The sequence below is a fragment of the Musa acuminata genome, chromosome BXJ2-4 (assembly GCF_036884655.1).
Source record: "Musa acuminata AAA Group cultivar baxijiao chromosome BXJ2-4, Cavendish_Baxijiao_AAA, whole genome shotgun sequence".
In the NCBI taxonomy this organism is placed as follows: Eukaryota; Viridiplantae; Streptophyta; class Magnoliopsida; order Zingiberales; family Musaceae; genus Musa; species Musa acuminata.
The window spans coordinates 16,619,759-16,641,525 of NC_088341.1; positions in this window are offsets into that span (position 1 = coordinate 16,619,759).

Genomic DNA, 21,767 nt, shown 5'->3' on the forward strand with positions numbered 1-21,767 from the left:
TGCTGAGCTTTATATGCTCAACCCGTTGCTATATAAATTTTTCAGGATAGCTTATCGCTCACTAAAGTGTGTAAATTGGGTTGAGGCAGTGGAAGACTAGAAGATTTTGGGGCAAATATTTTGTACTTGATAGGTTGATGTTGTATAAGTTCTTTTTACGTGTAATGAAATATCAATGACAAATCTAGATTGATGTATCTTGTAAATATTTGAAAAGTACCTCTTACGTCAGGATTTTGGAAATGTTAAGTCTAAATTGTGTACTGATATAAACATGTAGTACATGTTGGTTTTGTGATTGCGTTAATTGCCGCGCTTATGAATTTATGATATAGTTATGGTTTAGTTAAGTTGCTTTTGGATTTTAAGAATCTTCTAGTGACATGATGTATGATTATAAACTGCACAGGTTTTGTGAATTGTGGATTGTAGAGGTGAATGACTTGAATGTTTTTCTTAGTGACCTCAAATGTGTGATTGGATCCTGGATTGTTTGTTGAATTAAATATTATCAATCTTGAATTAGGTTCACACCTCCTAAATGAGAATCAAATTCGGGGGGGCGTGACATTGAACCTCTTGAAGACATGGAGGAGGAGGTCCAAGAGCATGAGGAAGAGGTTGCGGATGAAGAACAGCAGCCGGTCAATATTACGATGCATGCCCTTGTTGATTACGCAAACCCGCAAACGATGAAAGTGGGATGACTTCTGAAGCAACAACCTATCACCATTCTTATTGACACCGGGAGATCTAATAATTTTATGAATAGCAAGGTTGCTGTCTAGATGGCCTTACCTATCAATAATTGTAGCAGGTTTAACGTTAAGTTCGTCGATGGACGAATTTTGAAGTGTGATCATAGGTGCCCGTAGGTAAAACTATTGTTGTAGGATCAAGTGATAATTGCATATTTCTTCCTCCTCTCTCTTGATGATTATGAGGTCGTGCTTGGCATCAAATGACTGATGACATTAGGTGATGTTTCCTGAAATTTTATGAAATTAGTTATAAAATTTTATAGAAAGGGGAAACAGGTGATACTGCACGGGAAACGTGGGGGCGACGTAACGAAGATTTGCACACAACGAATGTAGAAGGTTTTGCACAAAGCATGCAGTGGTTTTTTGGTACAACTTGAGCAGAAAACTAAGAGAGAGCCAACAAAATTTGAAGATCCAAATATACTTCCTTTGCTTGCTAAAATTTCATATATATTTGACGAACCGCGTAACCTACCTCCTACTCATCGGCATGATCATTGTATCCCGATTCTTCCGAGCAAACCTCTAGCAAATACTCGGCCATATCAGTATCCACATTTCCAAAAGGATGAAATAGAAAATATTATAAAAGAGATGCTTGAAACAGGAGTTATTTGGCCAAGTTGCAGCCCCTACTCTTCACCGGTGCTCCTTATATGAAAGAAGGACGAAACATGGTGAATGTGTGTTGATTATTAAGCTCTCAATGGCATAACCATCAAGGACAAATACCCTATTCTAGTAGTAGATGAATTGTTTGATGAATTAAAGGGAGCACAAGTCTTCACAAAGCTGGACCTTCGATCTGGTTATCATCAAATACAAGTGTGCGAAGAAGACATACCGAAAATTACCTTTCGAACACACAACGACCACTACGAATTTTTGGTAATGCCCTTTGGTCTCACCAATGCTCCCTCCACCTTCTAGAGCCTTATGAATGATATTTTTCAGAATTATCTTTGTAAGTTTGTGTTGGTTTTCTTCGACGATATCTTTATTTACAGCCCTTCTTTTAAAAGTCATTTTCAGCACTTACGACTTGTTTTGATTATTTTATGAGAACATATTCTTTTTGTCAAAAAATGGAAGTGTAGCTTTCTTCAACAGAAGGTGGAATCTCTTGGGCATATTATATCAGAGGAAGGTGGCAATAGACCCCTCCAAAATTGAAGCAATGCAGAACTGGCCGACCCCGAGGAATATAAAATCGCTACACGGCTTTCTCGGTTTAACAGGCTACTACCGTAATTTCATGAAAAACTATGGAAAGATCAGTATACCTTTTACTTCCTTGCTGAGAAAAGATGCTTTCTAATGGTTGGACAAAGCCACCATTGCCTTCATTGAACTTAAAGCCGTAATGACAACAATGCCTATAATAGCGCCACCCAACTTCGATAAGACTTTTGTTATTAAAGCCGATGCCTTCAGAGTCAAAATTGGTGCTGTACTAATGCAAGATGGTCGCCCCCTCACTTATACTAGTAAGGCATTAACTCCTTCCCATCTCAAGATGATTATTTACGATAAGGAGATGCTTATGATTGTACATGTAGTGACCAAATGGAGACCGTACTTGATCGGATGACGCTTTTAAATCAAGACCGACCATAAAAGCCTAAAATATTTCTTAGAGCAATAGATATCTTCCCCCGAGTAGCAAAAATGGGTAACAAATCTTCTTGGATATGATTATGAAATAACTTAGAAAAAGGGGAAAGAGAATGTTGATGTAGATGCGCTTTCGCAGTTACCCGAGCAAGCTGAATTTTTTGTTGTTTCACTTCCGACCAGTGACTTCCTTAAGGATATTAAGAGGGAATGGCAGGAAGATCCTAAGACTAGTAAGATCATAAAAAATTTATAGGAAGAACCAAACTCCGTGGCTCATTACAATTGGGAGTCAAAAGAATTACGCTATAAGGGACACATTATGCTTGTGCTAAATTCTACTTACATAAAGACCATCCTTCAAAAGATGCATTCTACACCTACGGCCAGGCACTCTGGGTTCCTTAGAACCTATAAGAGAATTAAGTAATTTTTTTATTGGCTAGAGATGAAAAATATTATTGCTAAATTTGTGGCACATTGTGATGTATGTCAACGACATAAAGGCGAGACAATTGCAAGCCCCGGAAAGCTGCAACCTCTACCCATCCCGGACTCAATATGGACTGATATATCAATGGACTTCATCGAAGGTCTTCCCTCATCACAAGAAAAAAGTACAATTCTTGTTATGTTTGATCGCCTTACAAAGTATGCTCACTTTTGTGTTGTTCGTAATCCCTACACTACTTCTAGTATTGCTCGAATCTTTATGGAGAATATTGTAAAATTGCGAAGGATGCCAAGATCTATTATAAGTGATCATGATAGGGTCTTCACAGGTAGATTTTTGATAGAGTTATTCCAGATGCAAGGCACTAAATTGAAAATGAGTATGGCATATTACCCACAAACCGACGGCCAGACTGAAGTGGTGAATAGGTGCTTGGAGACATACCTTAGATGCTTCACTAGTGACCGGCCAAAAGAGTGGACAAAGTGGCTTCTCTAGGTTGAGTGATGGTATAATACAACTTATCATTCATCCACAAAATATACTCCCTATGAGGCTATGTATGGCCGACCTCCCCTTGTGATCCCAAAATATGTGTTGGGAACATCTAAAGTAGAACAAGTATACATAGAATTATAGGACAGAGACAAAATGCTGAAGTTACTAAAAAATAATCTCACTGCAGCTCAAGCAAGGATGAAACCGTAATATGATCAACACAAAGGTGAAAGAGAATTTTTAGTAGGAGATTGGGTCTTCCTACGGCTCTAGCCATACAAGCAAACATCAATCCAGACCAGAGCATCTTTGAAGCTTTCACCTTGGTTCTATGGACCATACCAAATTTTGGAGTGCATTAGAGCGGTAGCATATAGATTGGACTTACCCACTAGCTCTCGAATCCATCCAATCTTCTATGTGTCATGTTTAAAACTCAAGCTGGGAGAAAACGAGACAGCCCAAAGCCATCTACCAAATATGACTACCCAAGGAGAACTCCAGACATTGTCGAGTGCCATTATTGATCGACGGATCATGACTTGACAACGACGATCCACTATTGAAGTGCTAATACAGTGGGCGAACCTACCAGCAAAAGATGCCACTTGGGAGAACTATGACTACTTGAAGATCAAATTCTCAGAATTCATGGATCGTCAGCCTCAAGGACAAAGTTGATTTAAAGAGGACGGGTCTATTAGGACTCTAGCTAGGAGAGTCCTAATTGAATTTTATTGAAAGGGGCATTCATGTAAAACCAACCTGTTAGGATCGAGAGCACTAAGAGGGGGGGGGGGGGGTGAATTAGTGCAGCGGAAATCTTTCAGCGATTAAAATCAAAAGCTGCGTTCGTTCGATAAAAACTATTTTGATGCAAAAGTCGATTGTAAGATTACTTATGATTAAATGCAGTTTACGTCTAAACACAGTTTGCGTCTAAACGCAGTTTGCGTCTAAGCGCAGTTTGCGTCTAAGCGCAGATTGCGTCTAACGCAGTTTGCGTCTAAACACAGTTTGCGTCTAAGCGCAGTTTACGTCTAAACTCAGATTGCGTAAATCACTTGTTTAGATCAAAAGTAGTTTAAGCAGAAGTATAAAGATAGTGTGCTGCTATTGTATAGCTCAAAAAGTAATATGCAAAAAGCAGATTTACGTCTAAACGCAGATTTACGTCTAAACGCAGATTTACGTCTAAACGCATATTTACGTCTAAACGCAGATTTACGTCTGAACCTTGAAACTCGTTCGTAAAATTGCAGAAGACATTTTGCAGTTATAAATAGAATCAAAACGTAAATGTAAACTGCAAAGAAACTCGTTCGTAAAAGCGCAGAAGACAGTTTGCAGTTACAAAACGTAATCGTAAACTGTAATGTATGAAAACACCGATTTACGTCTGAATGCAGATTCAGAAAGATCAGCACTTGGAAACTTGTTCGTAAAGGCACAGAGAGCAGTAGCTATGTAGGAGGTTTGCAGTAATGATAAAGTGCTCAAAGTAAACGCAAACCAGAGATTTAGAGTGGTTCGGTCAGTCTTGACCTACTCCACTTTTGGCTTCCTCCACCGACGAGGTCACCGACGTCAACTAGAGGCCTTCCTTCAATAGACGAAGGCCAACTACCCTCTTACAGATTCACTCCTTTTGGCGGGCTTAGGAGACAACCCTTACAGAAGTTTTCTCTCCTCTCTTTACAACTCAAACTTGAAGAATAGAAAGAGGAGAACTAGCAAGTTTTGAGCTCTAAGAAACACAGAACGATAGCAAGATTTCGAGTGTGTGTTCTGTGCTTTCAGTGCTGAATGGGTGGGGTATTTATAAGCCCCAACCCAATTCAAATTTGGAGCTCAAAACGATCAAATCCCGGAATTCCGGGATCAGGCGGTTGCACCTCCTGACTGGAGAGGTTGCACCGCCTGGCAGAGCTCGAAGACTGAGCCCAGGCGGTTGCACCTCTCTGTTAGGGGCGGTTGCACCTCCTGAGTCTGGCTCGGAGACTGAGCCCCAGGCGGTGCCACCTCTTGACTGAGGCGGTTGCACCTCTCTGCCAGAGCTCGAAGACTGAGCTCAGGCGGTGCCACCTCTCTGTCAGGGAGGTTGCACCGCCCAGTCTTGCTCGAAGACTGAGCTCAGGCGGTGCCACCTCCTGGCTGGAGAGGTTGCACCGCCCAGTCTCACTGGGAGGCTTAGCCCAGGCGGTGCCACCTCCTGGCCTAGGCAGTTGCACCTCCTTGTGCAATCAGGGTCCGAATGGTTAGCTCCATTCGGCCCAATTTCAGTCTTTCAGGGGCCCAATTGCCCCAAGATTAAGCTAATGGGATCACCTCCCATTTTCCAACTTAATCAACGTGCTAACTATGATTAGATCTAAGACAATTTCTGCAGCTTTGCTTCGGTGCGTCAATCGCTTCTTCCGGCGAGTTTCTGACGAACTTCCGTCGATCATCCGATGAACCCTCGGTGATGCTCCTGCGGACTTCCGGCAAACTCCTGGACTTTGCGACGATCCACTTGGCAAGTTCCGACGAGCTTCGCTTGGCAAGCTTCTGGACTTCTCGGATCTGTTCTCGTAGAACCTCCGACGACCATCCGAACTTCCGTCGAACTCTCGAACTCCCAACGTGATCATGAACTTGACTCCGGCGCAACTCCTGTTGCTTGTCTAACTTTCATCGTAGTTAATCCTGCACACTCAAAACAAAAACTTTGATCGAGACAATTAATCCTAAGCAATTAACCAAGTTGTCCGGCATGTCATTGGTCCCTCGACGCTTCGTCTTATTCTTCGGCGCATCGACCTTTCCTGCAGCCTATTGCCCAATCGGCCAGTTGACTCCGCAACTCCGATATCCTTGGCACAATACCTGCTCTTCTTGGCCCGATGCCCGAGTCCACGACCCGAAGCCTTCTGTCGATACGTCAACCGATCCACCGGCCCGACGTTCAATCTTCTGACATGTTCCTCCGGCACAACATGATGTTCCTGCTTTAATTGTCTCATCCTAATCGAAGCATCCTGTGTCACTCAAACACAGATTAAATCATAAACATATATCAAGGAGTTTCATCATTAAAATACGAGATTCAACACAACCTAGTCGATCCCTATTAAAGAGGTGAAGAGGCCGGCTAGGGTTAGGGTTAGTTGGGAGGTTGCTTCTTAGAGTATGAGTCTTATTAGGAGTTGGTTAGATGTAGGAGTCCTGAGTAGGAGTCCGATTATGAGTTAGGGTTTAGAAGCCCTATAAATAGTCATGTATTCATCCTCTTTTGACAAGCAATAGATGAATCTTTTTAGCAGCCTTTGAGCAGTAACTTGGAGGAAGGAACTCCTATAGAGTTCCAAGGAGGTTGATCCCCTAAAGAAATCAACCCCAAGCTTAGAATCCGCTATGGTTCTACCATTATGACCTACATCCACTCCTGATTCCTTCTCCGTTAAGGCCATCGACATCTACTAACAGTCTTCCTTCAATAGACGAAGACCAACCACCCATTTACAACACTTTCTCCTTTTCACGGGTTTAGGAGACAACCCTTACAAGTCTTAAACTTCTTTTTGAATGATCACAAAACTAGAAAGGGAGGAGGACACTTAGCAATTTTACAACCCAAAATCTCAAGATTTTTGTTCACACTTTCGTGCTCCTTCATGTAGGAAATATTGGGATATTTATAGGCCCCAATGGCTTTTAAAATGGAGCCAAAAATTATCTCATCCTAGGTTTCCAATGTACTAGCGGTACCATCGCCAGTACTAGGCGATACCACCGCCTATAAATTGACAGTGGACGATACCACCGCCCAGTCTAGGTAGTACGATCGCCTGACAAAGCCTAGGAGACCGAGCTCTAGCGGTACCACCACTTGAAAGGATGGTACCACCACCCATACCACCTAGGAGGCTAAGCCTTAAGTGGTATCACTGCCTAGTCTAGGCAGTGCCATCGCCTAATGTGGCTCCAAGTGGCTGAATGGGCCATCCAACCTGTAATATCCCTCACTTTTGAAAATTATTAATAAGGATTTATATGTAAATTGGAGGACCTATATGTAAATATAGAAATTTTAAGGACTAAACTGTTAAGTTGTAAAAAAAAAAAAAAAAAACCAAAAATTTCGGTTTTATCCCACCGCCCCCCACGCTCTCTATATTTCTTTCGAGAAATAGAAAGAGGAGCGGTGGGGAGTGGGGAGAAGAAGAAGAGGAGTTGAGGGAGAAGAGAAGAAAAGAAGAAGAAGAGGGAAAAGAAGAGATTAGGAAGAAGAGGGAGAAGAGAAGAAAAGAAGAAGAAGAGAGGGAAGAGGGGAGAGGGTGTGTGTGACGCCGGGGAGGAGGAGGGAAGAAGAAGAGGAGAAGAAGAAGAGAAGGGAAAGGAGGAGCTGCGGCTGCGGCGGTGGAAGCTGCAGCTGGAAGAGAAGGAGAGGAAGAGATGGTGAGGAAGAAGAGAAGAAGTAGAAGCGGGTGAAGAGGCGGCACCTCTGTTTCCTGCAGGAGGAAACAGAGGAAAGGAGGTGCTGTTCGTCGGGGAGAAGAAGGGAAGGAAGGAGAAGAAGAGAAGAAGAAGAAGGGAAGGAGAAGGAAGAGGAGAAGGGAAAGAAGTAGCTGCGGCTGCGGCTGTGGCAGCTGCAGCTGTGGCAGGGAAAGAGGAAGAGGAAGGAAGAAGGGAAGGAGAGGAAGAAGAGAAGGGGAAGAAGGGACTGCGGCTGCTGCGATGGCAGCTGCAGTTGGAAGAGAAGAAGGAGAGGAAGATGAGCAGGGGAGGAAGAAGAGGTTGTGGTCGTGGCTGAGGCTGCGACTGCAGCAGTGCAGCTGGAAAAGAAGAGAAGGAAAGGAAGAAGAAGAGAAAGGAAGAAGGGAAGGAGAGGAAGAAGGGAAGAAGGGGCTGCGGCTGCGGCGATGACAGCTGCAGCTGGAAGAGAAGAAGGAGAGGAAGATGAGCAGGGGAGGAAGAAGTGGCTGCGGCCGTGGCTGAGGCTGCGACTGCAGCTGGGAAAGAAGAGAAGGAAAGGAAGAAGAAAAGAAAGGAAAGGGGAAAAAGGGGTTGCGGACGGGATTACGGCTGTAGCGGCAGCGACTGCGTATGCAGCAGTTATGTCTGCAAAAGAAGGGGAGGAAGAAGGCAGTGCGGTGGAAGGGGCTGCGACTGTGGCAGCGGCAGCGGCGGTGGTTGTGGCAATTGCGTTTGGGAAAGAAAAAGAAGGAATGAGAGTAAGACAGAGCAGGTGATTGTGCCTCGATATTCGGCACATGGTGTAATTGCGAATAAATAAAGAAAACAAGTGCACAAAACGAAACAGGGAGGGGATGGAGGAAAAGTAGAAAAAGGATTCGAGCGTACACCTTCTTCGAATCTTTGGACCAAAACCTTCAAAAGGCAAGTTTCCCGATCGTTTCTCCTGTTATTGTTCTAATCTTTCCTATTGCAAGTGTCTTGATCTTTCCTTACTGTAATTTTATCTCTACATTTGATTTGAATATGAGGAACTTTGAATTGTTCTAGCCTTGCATTTGATATATCTCCTACTTAGACGTAACGATTCGAATCTGTGCAACTTCTGAGATTTTGACCTTTAGATACCGAGCTGCCTATAAGTCTTTGTTGGAAACTCTGATTTGTTCAAAACTGATTTCATTGGAAACTAGACTCGTAGATCTTTCATTTGATATATAGATTAAAAGATTTGGAATCCAAACACCTGCCCAGTTATCTGTTGAATCTGACCTTATGAATCCTGCCAAACAAAGATTTTGTTCTCCGACCCTTGTTTACCAAATTATTTGTAACTCTCTCTATTGGACAGTTCAATTCATATGAAGCCTGTCCTATCTGAAATTATAATCCAATGATATATTTTTGAGTAAATTGGAGCACGATTGATAGTTTGAATCATTTGTTCAATGTGCCTCTTGTATTTTGCTAGAAATCGAGCTTTGGTCGATTTCTCATATTCTGGTTTTATTCCTTTGGAAATTGATATCCTTTAGCTTTCTTCTTCAATTGAGCTTTATATTATTGCTTTGAATTCTTGTATGCTCTTGTCCTTAAAGTTATTTGCGTTCTGGAAAACTATTGTGTAACGTTTATGCTATATCGTATTGACTCATATAGGCACATGTGTATCCCATTGTTCCGCATTTGCTTTCGATATGTGCCTATTCCATTTCCTTTCAAATCTGAATACCATTGTGAAAGATTATTGCTTACTTCGTATTGACTCGTAAAGGCACATGTACGTTTTGTTGTTCCGCGTGTGCTTCTGATATGTGCTATTTTTTGTTCATACTGCCCTTTTGTACTCTGGTGTTTGTGGGATTTGTGAACCTTTTACAGAAATGGTAAAGGGAGTTATGCATAGAGCCTGCGATGCTCTGCCGGCCCCCTCTGACTTCACCTAGACGTGGGTGGATGGAGCTCCCAGACGTAGGAGACCTCCCAGACGTCGGAGACTTCTGTTTGGTTGTCATTCAGAAATGGATGAATCACCTTCTGTCTATGGTCCCACTACACCTTTTGTATGTTTGATATGATATCCAGAGCTTTGGTTATGTGTTTCTGTACATGCTTTGGATAAGAGTGATATGAATGCAACGTCAAATATGACGTTTGAGCTTCTGTTTGGTATTTGTTATTGATATGTTCCGTAATGTTTCATTTGTTATTGATATACTCCGAAACATTTCATACCTCATTGATATGCTCCGAAATATTCCATCTGTTATTGTTATGATTCGAAATGTTCCATGTCATTGATATGCTCCGGAACATTTCATACGCCATTGATATGCTCCGAAATATTCCATCTGTTATTGTTATACTTCGAAATGTTCCAAGTCATTAATATGCTCCGGAACATTTCATACGCCATTGATATGCTCTGAAATGCTTCATCTGTTATTGTCTCAAATTATTGTTCACAATACCCTTTTGTACTCTGGTGTTTGTGGGATTATTTGGACCTTTGCCAGAAATGGTAAAAGGTATGTGCTTAGAGCCTGCGATGCTCTAGATTATGTTTGGTAGTCATTCAGAAATGGATGGACCATATTATGTTTGGAATCCCACTTCACCTTCTATCTGTTTTTCTGTTATTATTACGCTTCGAAATATTTCATATGTTATTGATATGCTCCGGAACATTTCATACGCTATTGATATGCTTCAATTACTCGGTGCTCCATTTGCTATGAACTGATATGTTCTGAAATGTCCTATTTGCCATTGATATGCTCCGGAACATCTCGTACGCTATTGATATGCTCCAATTACTCTGTGCTCCATTTGTTATGAATCAAATATGTTTTGAATGATATGACACATATGATTTTTTATCTAATGAGATGGTATCTTTGAGAATTCTTGTATTCTACCTTGCATTATGATACCTTACTTGTTTGAAACCATTCCTTTTGTTGTGAATATGCTTTGTCACTTGCTGAGCTGTTTTTAGCTCACTCCGTTGTTATATAAATCTTTTAGGTCAAGTTGTCACTCTTTGAGATGTTTTGAATTGGGCTAAGGCAGTGGAGAGCTTTTCAGAATTAAGGGCAAGTCTTGTTGGTTATTATGTTATTGTTGTATAAGCATATTTTGTATGTAATGAAATGTTGTCGATGAATCGAAATGGATATATTATGTAAAAGTGTTAGAAGATCTCTCTTATTTAGAATTTCAGAATGTTAAGTCTAGTTTACGATGATATGAACTTGTGGTAAATGGTTGGAGTTTTGATTGTATAAATTACTTAGCTTGTGGATTTATAAATGTTGTTCATGTTTGTTAAGTTGGCTTGGGTTGCCATAAATGTGAATTATCGGGTGACGTGATATATGATTATAAACTGCACAGGTTTTATAGATGTGAATTTGATAGAATATTTTTCAGTGTCCTCAGATGTGTGTTTGGATCCTGGATTGGTTTATGTTGAAAATTTTAATATTATCGATATTTTGAGGGGCGTGACAGAGGTGGTATCAGAGCATGATTTGAGGATCACTGAAATATCTGATATGTTGACGTGCAAAATATATTGAGGTCTAGTGAACTATAGTGATTGGTGGAAATTTTCTTTGATGTATTTTAGGAATCAAGGATGATGAGGTAATTTGGTCCTCCTACTTTATCTAGTTTTGATTAATTAAGTGGGATGAAAGGGGTAATCGGGGATATTGAATCAGAGTGGCGCGGCGCAGTAGAAGCATGGTGCACCTAATTTCATTGGTGGTAGAAAAAGGGATGATGCAAATGGAGAAGATATTTGATGTACAAAATTGTTCTGATGATCGAAAGATTTCTTTTGCCACCTTATCTTGGAAGTAGAAGCTGATCATTAATGAGAACAATGAAAAGAATTTTTGAAGATCAGTGGCAAGAATGATAAGGACAAGTTTGCCAATAAAAATATGATTGGAAATGGATCAGAAAGTAATAACAAGAGGATCAAGACATTTGGATTTGAAATGGTAAGTCACTACAAAAGACTCAATCACGTGTGAATTGCAAGTTAAATTATGAAACAAGTTTGTGTTTTCGGGTGACTGGAGTCTGTTTTGCTTGTGGAAAGTGGATCATGAAATAAAAGACTGCCCATTGAACAAGAAGAAAGAGTCATTGCCTCTTAAATCATTAGCCCATGTCAGAGTGTATGCTATCACTCAATATGATTCTAAAACTTCTGAATTAGTGATCGAAGGTATTATGCATGTTTATGAAAGAATGCAAATATTTGTTTGACCATGGGTCCTATCTACGATTTGATTCGTAACATGTTGCTTATCACTTGGGCATTCAACCTAGACCACCGCATTATGTGATATATATAAAATACGATCATTGGAGATTCTTTGATAACGAACTTGAATCTGGTCCTCTTGTCTGATTTTTATTGGAGAACTTGAACTTTTGCTGATTTAGTTCTCATAGAGATTTGGAACTTTGATATTATACTTGGTATAGATTGACTATCTTCTTATCATACCAGTATGGATTGTTATATAACAAATGATCACTTTTTGCATATTTGATCAGCCGATCTTTTATTTTGAGAGTATTGGACATGATTTATCTCATTGCCTAATGTATCCCAGGATGAATTGCACGAATTACCTCCAAAACGTGACTTTGCTTTTGATTTGGTCCTTAGGACAATCCCAATATCTAAGCCTCTCTACAGAATGACATCATTTGAGTAAATGGAATTAGAAAAAGCAACTACAAGGACTATTAAATAAGGATTTTATTTGGCTTAATATTTCATCATGGGGTGTTCCGGGGTTTGTTAAAAAGAAAGATGGAATATTAAGGCTTTGTATTGATTATAGACAGTTGAATCAGGTGACTATCAAAAACGAGTATTTTCTGAAGTAACGACTTGCTTGATTAACTGCAGGGTGCGCAAGTATTTTTATAAATTGATTAATGGTCGGGTTACCGTCTATTGAGGATCAAGGAGGAGAATATTTTGGTCATTCTTGGATAATTGTGTCATTATATTGTATTGATGAAATTATTTGAGAGTAAGAGGAGAAAATAAAGATATCATAATCCTCATCTTTTCATCGATTGAGCTATGATCAATTTAGAGGACTAAATTTTCTTTTAAGGAGGGGAGAGTGTAATATCCCTCACTTTTGAAATTTATTAATAAGGATTTATATGTAAATTGGAGGACCTATATGTAAATATAGAAATTTCAAGGACTAAACTATTAAGTTGCAAAAAGAAAAAAATATAAAGAAAACCGAAAATTTCGGTTTTATCCCACCGCCTCCCACGCTCTCTCTGTCTCGAGAGACAGAGGAGCGGTGGGGCGTGGGGAGAAGAGGAAGAGTTGAGGGAGAAGAGAAGAAAAGAAGAAGAGGGAAAAGAAGAGATTAGGAAGAAGAGGGAGAAGAGAAGAAAAGAAGAAGAAGAAGAAGAAGAGAGGGAAGATGGAGAGGAGAGAGAGAGAGGCAGCAGCTGCAGCTAGGGCTACAGCACCTCTGTTTCCCGTAGGTGGAAACAGAGGAGAGGATGTGTGGGGCGTTGGGGAGGAGAAGGGAAGAGGAAGAAGAAGAAGAAGAAGAAGAAGAGAGGAGGATAGCTGTGGCAAGGCTGCAGCGAGGAGGTGTGTGGCATTGGGGAGGAAAAAGGAAGAGGAGAAGAAGAGAAGGAGAAGAAGAGGGAAAAGAGAGGGAAGAGGGAGAGGAGCGAGAGGTGGCAGCAGCTAGAGCTGCAGCACCTCGGTTTCCTACAGGTGGAAACAGAGGAGAGATGTGGGGCGTTCGAAGAGGAGAAGAAGAAGAAGAGGAAGAGAAGTGGAAGAGGAAGCAGGAGAAGAGGTTGTGATACCTCTGTTTCCTGCAGAGGAAACAGAGGAGAGGGTGTGTGTAACGCCGGGGAGGAGGAGGGAAGAAGAAGAGGAGAAGAAGAAGAGAAGGGAAAGGAGGAGCTACGGCTGCGGCGGTGGAAGCTGCAGCTGTGGCAGGGAAAGAGGAAGAGGAAGGAAGAAGGGAAGGAGAGGAAGAAGAGAAGGGGAAGAAGGGGCTGCGGCTGCTGCGATGGCAGCTGCAGTTGGAAGAGAAGAAGGAGAGGAAGATGAGCAGGGGAAGAAGAAGAGGTTGTGGCCGTGGCTGAGGCTGCGACTGCAGCAGTGCAGCTAGGAAAGAAGAGAAGGAAAGGAAGAAGAAGAGAAAGGAAGAAGGGAAGGAGAGGAAGAAGGGAAGAAGGGGCTGCGGCTGCGGTGATGGCAGCTGCAGCTGGAAGAGAAGAAGGGGAGGAAGAAGAGGCTGCGACCGTGGCTGAGGCTGCGACTGCAGCACTGCAGCTGGGAAAGAAGAGAAGGAAAGGAAGAAGAAAAGAAAGGAAAGGGGAAAAAGGGTCTGCGGACGGGATTGCGGCCACAGCGACAGCGACTGTGTATGCAGCAGTTATGTCTGTCAAAGAAGGGGAGGAAAAAGGCAGTGCGGTGGAAGGGGCTGCGACTGTGTCAGCGGCAGCGGCGGTGGTTGTGGCAGTTGCGTTTGGGAAAGAAAAAGAAGGAATGAGAGTAAGAGAGAGCAGGTGATTGTGCCTCGATATTCGGCACGTGGTGTAATTGCGAAGAAAGAAATAAAACGAGTGCACAAAACGAAACAGGGAGTGGACAGAGGAAAAGTAGAAAAAGGATTCGAGCGTACACCTTCGAATCTTTGAACCAAAACCTTCAAAAGGCAAGTTTCCCGATCGTTTCTCCTGTTATTGTTCTAATCTTTCCTATTGCAAGTGTCTTGATCTTTCCTTACTGTAATTTTATCTCTACATTTGATTTGAATATGAGGAACTTTGAATTGTTCTAGCCTTGCATTTGATATATCTCCTACTTAGATGTAACAATTCGAATCTGTGCAACTTCTGAGATTCTGACCTTTTGATACCGAGCTGCCTATAAGTCTTTGTTGGAAACTCTAATTTGTTCAAAACTGATTTCATTGGAAACTAGACTCGTAGAACTTTCTTTTGATATATGGATTAAAAGATTTGGAATCCAAACACCTGCCCAGTTATCTGTTGAATCTGACCTTATTAATCCTGCCAAACAGAGATTTTGTTCTCCGAACCTTATTTACAAAATTATTTGTAACTCTCTCTATTGGACAGTTCAATTCATATGAAGCCTGTCCTATCTGAAAGTATAATCCAATGATATATTTTTGAGTAAATTGGAGCACGATTGATAGTTTGAATCATTTGGTCAATGTGCCTCTTGTATTCTGCCAGAAATCGAGCTTTGGTCGATTTCTCATATTCTGGTTTTATTCCTTTGGAAATTGATATCCTTTAGCTTTCTTATTCAATTGAGCTTTATATTACTACTTTGAATTCTTGTATGCTCTTGTCCTTAAAGTTATTTGCATTCTTGAAAACTATTGTGTAACGTTTATGCTATATCGTATTGACTTATATAGGTACATATGTATCCCATTATTCCGCATTTGCTTTCGATATGTGCCTATTCCATTTCCTTTCAAATCTGAATACCATTGTGAAAGATTATTGCTTACTTCGTATTGACTCGTAAAGGCACATGTACGTTTTGTTGTTCCGCGTGTGCTTATGATATGTGCTATTTATTGTTCATACTACCCTTTTGTACTCTGGTGTTTGTGGGATTTGTGAACCTTTGCCAGAAATGGTAAAGGGAGTTATGAATAGAGCCTGCGATGCTCTGCCGGCCCCCTCTGACTTCACCTAGACGTGGGTGGATGGAGCTCCCAGATGTGGGAGACTTCTGTTTGGTTGTCATTCAGAAATGGATGAATCACCTTCTATCTGTGGTCCCACTACACCTTTTGTATGTTTGATATGATATCCAGAGCTTTGGTTATGTGTTTCTGTACATGCTTTGGATAAGAGTGATATGAATGCAACGTCAAATACGACGTTTGAGCTTCTGTTTGGTATTTGTTATTGATATGTTCCGTAATGTTTCATTTGTTATTGATATACTCCGAAACATTTCATACCTCATTGATATGCTCCGAAATATTCCATCTGTTATTGTTACGATTCGAAATGTTTTATGTCATTGATATTCTCCGGAACATTTCATACGCCATTGATATGCTCCGAAATATTCCATCTGTTATTGTTATGCTTCGAAATGTTCCAAGTCATTGATTTGCTCCGGAACATTTCATACGCCATTGATATGCTTTGAAATGCTTCATCTGCTATTGTCTTAAATTATTGTTCACAATACCCTTTTGTACTCTGGTGTTTGTGGGATTATTTGGACCTTTGCCAGAAATAGTAAAGGGTATATGCTTAGAGCCTGCGATGCTCTAGATTATGTTTGGTGGTCATTCAAAAATGGATGGACCATATTATGTTTGGAATCCCACTTCACCTTCTATCTATTTCTTCTGTTATTGTTACGCTTCGAAATGTTCCATTTGTTATTGATATGCTCCGGAACATTTCATACGCTATTGATATGCTTCAATTACTCGGTGCTCCATTTGCTATGAACTGATATGTTCTGAAATGTCCTATTTGCCATTGATATGCTCCGGAACATCTCGTACGCTATTGATATGCTCCAATTACTCTGTGCTCCATTTGTTATGAATCAAATATGTTTTGAACGACATGACACATATGATTTTGTATCTAATGAGATGGTATCTTTGAGAATTCTTGTATTCTACCTTGCATTATGATACCTTGTTTGAAACCGTTCCTTTTGTTGTGAATATGCTTTGTCACTTACTGAGCTGTTTTTAGCTCACTCCGTTGTTATATAAATCTTTCAGGTCAAGTTGTCACTCTTTGAGATGTTTTGAATTGGGCTGAGGCAGTGGAGAGCTTTTCAGAATTAAGGGCAAGTCTTGTTGGTTATTATGTTATTGTTGTATAAGCATATTTTGTATGTAATGAAATGTTGTCGATGAATCGAAATGGATATACTATGTAAAAGTGTTAGAAGATCTCTCTTATTTAGAATTTCAGAATGTTAAGTCTAGTTTACGATGATATGAACTTGTGGTAAATGGTTGGAGTTTTGATTGTATAAATTACTTAGCTTGTGGATTTATAAATGTTGTTCATGTTTGTTAAGTTGGCTTGGGTTGCCATAAATGTGAATTATCGGGTGACGTGATATATGATTATAAACTGTACAGGTTTTATAGATGTGAATTTGATAGAATATTTTTCAGTGTCCTCAAATGTGTGTTTGGATCCTGGATTGGTTTATGTTGAAAATTTTAATATTATCGATATTTTGAGGGGCGTGACACAACCGGCCCAATTCAGCCCTGTTTTGGGCCCAATTGGTCCCTAATTGAGTTAGTAGGATTTCTCCCAAACCTAACTCAAATTAAAGTCCTAACTGTGATAGTTAAGGCTAAAACAATTATGATACACATAATATAAGTTGTCTGGCACGTCAATTGTTCAACCGAACTCTTAGTGAACTTTCGATGAACTCCCGGTGAGCTTTCACAGCATCGTCCGATCCTTCGGTGTATCCCCCTAATTCATCTAGCTCAATACCCGATCATTGACTCCGACACAACTTCGATTCCGTTAGGAACGAGTCGACACTAAGAGGAGGGGGGGGGGTGGTGAATTAGTGCAGCGAAAAAATTACTTCGTTTTGAAAATCTTCGTATGATAAAAACCTGATTCCGATGAAAACCATTTCATAAAGATATTAACTTGAAAGAGTATGGGAGTATAGTGAAAGAAGTTAGAAGGTAAAGCAGCTTGCAGTAAAAGTAAATTGCTCAAAACGAAATACAAATCGAGTTTTATAGTGGTTCGGTCATCGTGACCTACATCCACTCCGTTGATTCCTCTTCCATTGAGGCCACTGACATCCACTAACAATCTTCATTCAATAGACGAAGATCAACTACCCTTACAACTCGATTCTCTTTTTCACAAGTGATAGGACCCTAGCAAGGTTGGGTCCTACTAAACTAAGAAGTAGCTAATAAAACCCTATAAAATTGTAATAAACCCCACATAGCCACCTCTATCCTATAAAGAAGAGTGGCTAGGGTTTATATATTAGGCCTTTGGGCTTCCTAGTCGTCGCCCCCTTTTATTGGGCTGGTTGATTAGGGTTGAGGGCAAAAGGGATAACTCACTTAAGAAGCAGCCCCTAGGGCTAGGGTTTGGAGCCTCATATAAGCATGTAGCCTCCATCTTTTTAACAATAAGATTCATCAACAATTACAACCATTTGGCTGAGTTCTAGGAGGGTGGAACCCCTATAGTGTTCCAAGGATTGATCCCCCTCAAAGATCAATCTATATTGAATTCCTTTAGGGTTCTATCATCTAGTATCAGAGCAGTGATCTTGCTGCCATCCCTACCACCCACCACTACCTAAGCAATTTCCACAATTGCTCTTTACGTAGCCATCTCTACCGTCATCTTCTACCGCAGATCAAATCAATCTATTGCTATCACCTCCAATTGCATCAGAGATCTAGTATTCTCCTATCACCAATATCTTTTGTTGCTGTAATTTTCCATTCAAAATACCAAGAAGAAGTTTTTTTTATCTATCACGTGCTGCGAACTCTTTTCGTCATAAAAGTTTTCATCTTTGCAAATGAAGTATTGCTGTAGAAAATTTCAGCCGCATATTGTTGCCTTTAACTAATTTATTTGGTATCCTTTTTGAAAAAAATTTCTTATACGCTTCATAGATCATCTTGGCTTCCATCTAAGATTGATCTATTGAGGAATTCATCTCTGAAAATGTTTTTGTGTTGCTATAAATTTTCGTCGCAAACTGCTAAAATTTTTCGACGAGAATTCTGCTATCGCAACTTGCACCAATTTCCTTGCTATTATACTGCTGAAATTTTCTTGATTAAATTTGTCATTATTTCTATTATCTAAATTGATATTTTGTTGTCAAATTTCCTCCTCAAATCTCTTGGTTTTTGCTAGAAATTTTGTCAAGAAACCGATGTTTCTTCGATGACAATTATGCTCTTACAAGACAACACCTATCTGCAGCAACTTCCACCGATTTCTATCAAACCTTTGCTGCCATCTACCACAGATCTAAAACTAATTTCCCTAACCTTCATCCACTACCATTACAGCCCTCAAACTCCACCAAACCACATCCTCAAACTACACCCAAAACAATCACAAAACAAGCCTAAACCACATCCCACATCCACCAATCCACCAAACCTTTCGACCATCACTTCTCTCAACCAATACATACCTTTAACCTAACATAAAAAGAGGGATCATAGCATTACTATGACATCTAAGAAGGCAATCAATGCTAAATTCGAAGCCTTCGAGACGCGAATGGAAGATAAGATTCAAACTCTCTTTACCGAACTCAGTTTGGGCCGACCACCAAGCCTGAAGAAATCACATCAAGGAGAGAGTTTTGACTAAAGAGATGACTTCCAAGTGAGGGGAGCTCTATGACCAATCCCTACTATCCATGCATGAGGGTGGACTTTCCTAGATGGGAAGAAAGAGACCCGATTGGTTGGATTTCGCATGCGGAGCGATATTTTTGGTACCATAAAACCGCGAATGGATCTATGGTAGAAATTACAGCTATACATCTTGAAGGGGATGCCATACAGTGATTTGACTAGTTTTAACACACTCATGGAGTCCTCTCATAGTGACAATTCAAAGAAGGAATGCTGATCCGCTTCGGACCAACCGATTACGAGAACATTGACAGACAACTAGCAAAGATCCGACAAACCTCTACCATTCAGGAGTACTAAACCATGTTTAAAAGATTATCAAATCAAACTCATGATTGGTCTGAAAAATAGCTATTGGGGACCTTTATTGAGGGCTTTAACCCAGAGATCTGGGGAGAAGTTAAAGTGCGATAACCATACACACATATGGCAGCCATATCTTTCGCATGACTATAAGAAGAGCGATTGAACCATGAAGCCTAGAGGACTAGGGTCACTCCATGACCAGCAATACCAAAGCCCTTAGCCCCCCCCCTATTGTCAGCCAAGCCTTTGCACTAAAAAGGTTGACAAGAGAAGAGCTTCGGGAGCGATCTGCGAAGGGTTTATGTTGGCATTACGACGAGCTGTGGAGCTGCAAGCATTGCTGTAAAAAAGGGAGACTTCTTGTGATTGAACCAATAGAAGAAGAGGTCATTGAAAAACTAGAAGAGAGTCTTGAATATGAATAAGAAAATGTGGAAGAAGAGCCACAACCGACCGAATTTATGGTACACGCGATAGTCGACTACTCAAACCCACAAATGATGAAAGTTGGAGGCCTTCTCAAACAACAACCGATTATTGTTCTCATCGACATGGGCAGCACTAATAACTTCCTAAATAGTAAGGTTGCTGCTTGGATGACACTCCACATAAAAGGTTGTAACAAGTTCGATGTAAAGGTCACCGACGACAGAATCCTAAAGTGCAACTAAAGATGCCGATAGGTGAAACTATTACTGCAAGACCAAGAAATTATCACCGACTTCTTCCTCCTACCAATTGATGACTATAAGGTCATGCTTGGCATAGAATGGCTGATGATGCTAGGTGATGTCTCTTGGAACTTTTTTAAATTAATTATGAAATTCTACCACAAAGGCAAACAGATCATCCTACGCGGGAAGCGCAGAAGCAAATGTAACCACTATTTCGACCCAACGAATGGAGAAAGTTTTACACAAGGTAAGTGGTGGCTTTTTGATGCATCTCTAGCAGCAGCCAAAAGGGAAGAAAATAGAAATTAAAGATCAAAATATCGCCCAATTGCTTGCTGAATTTGCTAAAATTTTTACTAAGTCGCTTGGTCTTCCTCTTACTCGACAACATGACCATCGAATTCCAATTCTTTCGGGAAAGCCACTGGCAAACACTCGGCCATACTATTATCCTCACCTTCAAAAGGATGAAATTAAAAAGATTATAAAGGAGATGCTTGAAACATGGGTGATTCGACCAAGTTGCAGCCCCTATTCCTCGCTAGTGCTACTTGTACGCAAGAAGGATGGAACTTGGTGGATGTGCATCGACTACCGAGCTTTAAATGACATCACTGTCAAGAACAAGTACCCAATACTAGTGGTGGATGAACTTCTTGATGAGTTAAAAGGAACTCAAGTTTTCACGAAGATGGACCTCCGATCCGGTTACCGCCAAATTCGGGTATGTGAAGATGACATTCCAAAAACTGCATTCCGCACACATAACGGTCATTATAAATTCTTGGTAATGCCTTTTAGACTCACTAATGCTCCTTCAACCTTCCAAAGTCTCATGAACAATATTTTTCAAAGCTTTTTTCGTAAATTTGTGTTGGTATTTCTCGATGATATTCTCATTTACAGCCCTTCTCTTGAGACTCACTTTCAGCATTTACGGGTTGTTTTGACGATCCTTCGGGAGAATACTCTTTTTGTTAAGCAGCCAAAGTGTTGCTTTCTTCAAAAAAAAGTAGAGTACCTTGGGCACATAATATTAGAAGTATTGAATCTTGGATTTTGATGATGAAACCAATTAAGCTAAGGTGTATAAAGAGGTATCCATTGGGATAGAATCACATGGTCCTTGAGGAACTAAGTGAACTCTGTACTCAAGTACTCATCTCCTCGATCTGATTGAAGATTCTTAATACTCTTTCTAGTCTGGTTCTCCACTTCATTCTTATACTCTCTGAATTTCTCAAAGACCTCATACTTATACTTCATCAAGTACACATATCTATACCTTGAGAAATTATTAGTAAATGCAATAAAGTAGGAGTAACCACCGATGGTATTAGTTGATATGGGTCCACATACATCACTATGTATGAGTTCTAGCAGCTCAATGGCTCTCTCTCTAGTTTCACAAAATGTAGAGTTGGTCAGTTTTCCACGAGGCAAGGCTTGCAAGTTACATATGACTCATAATAAAATAAATCTAGATATCCATCCTATAGCAACTTTTAAA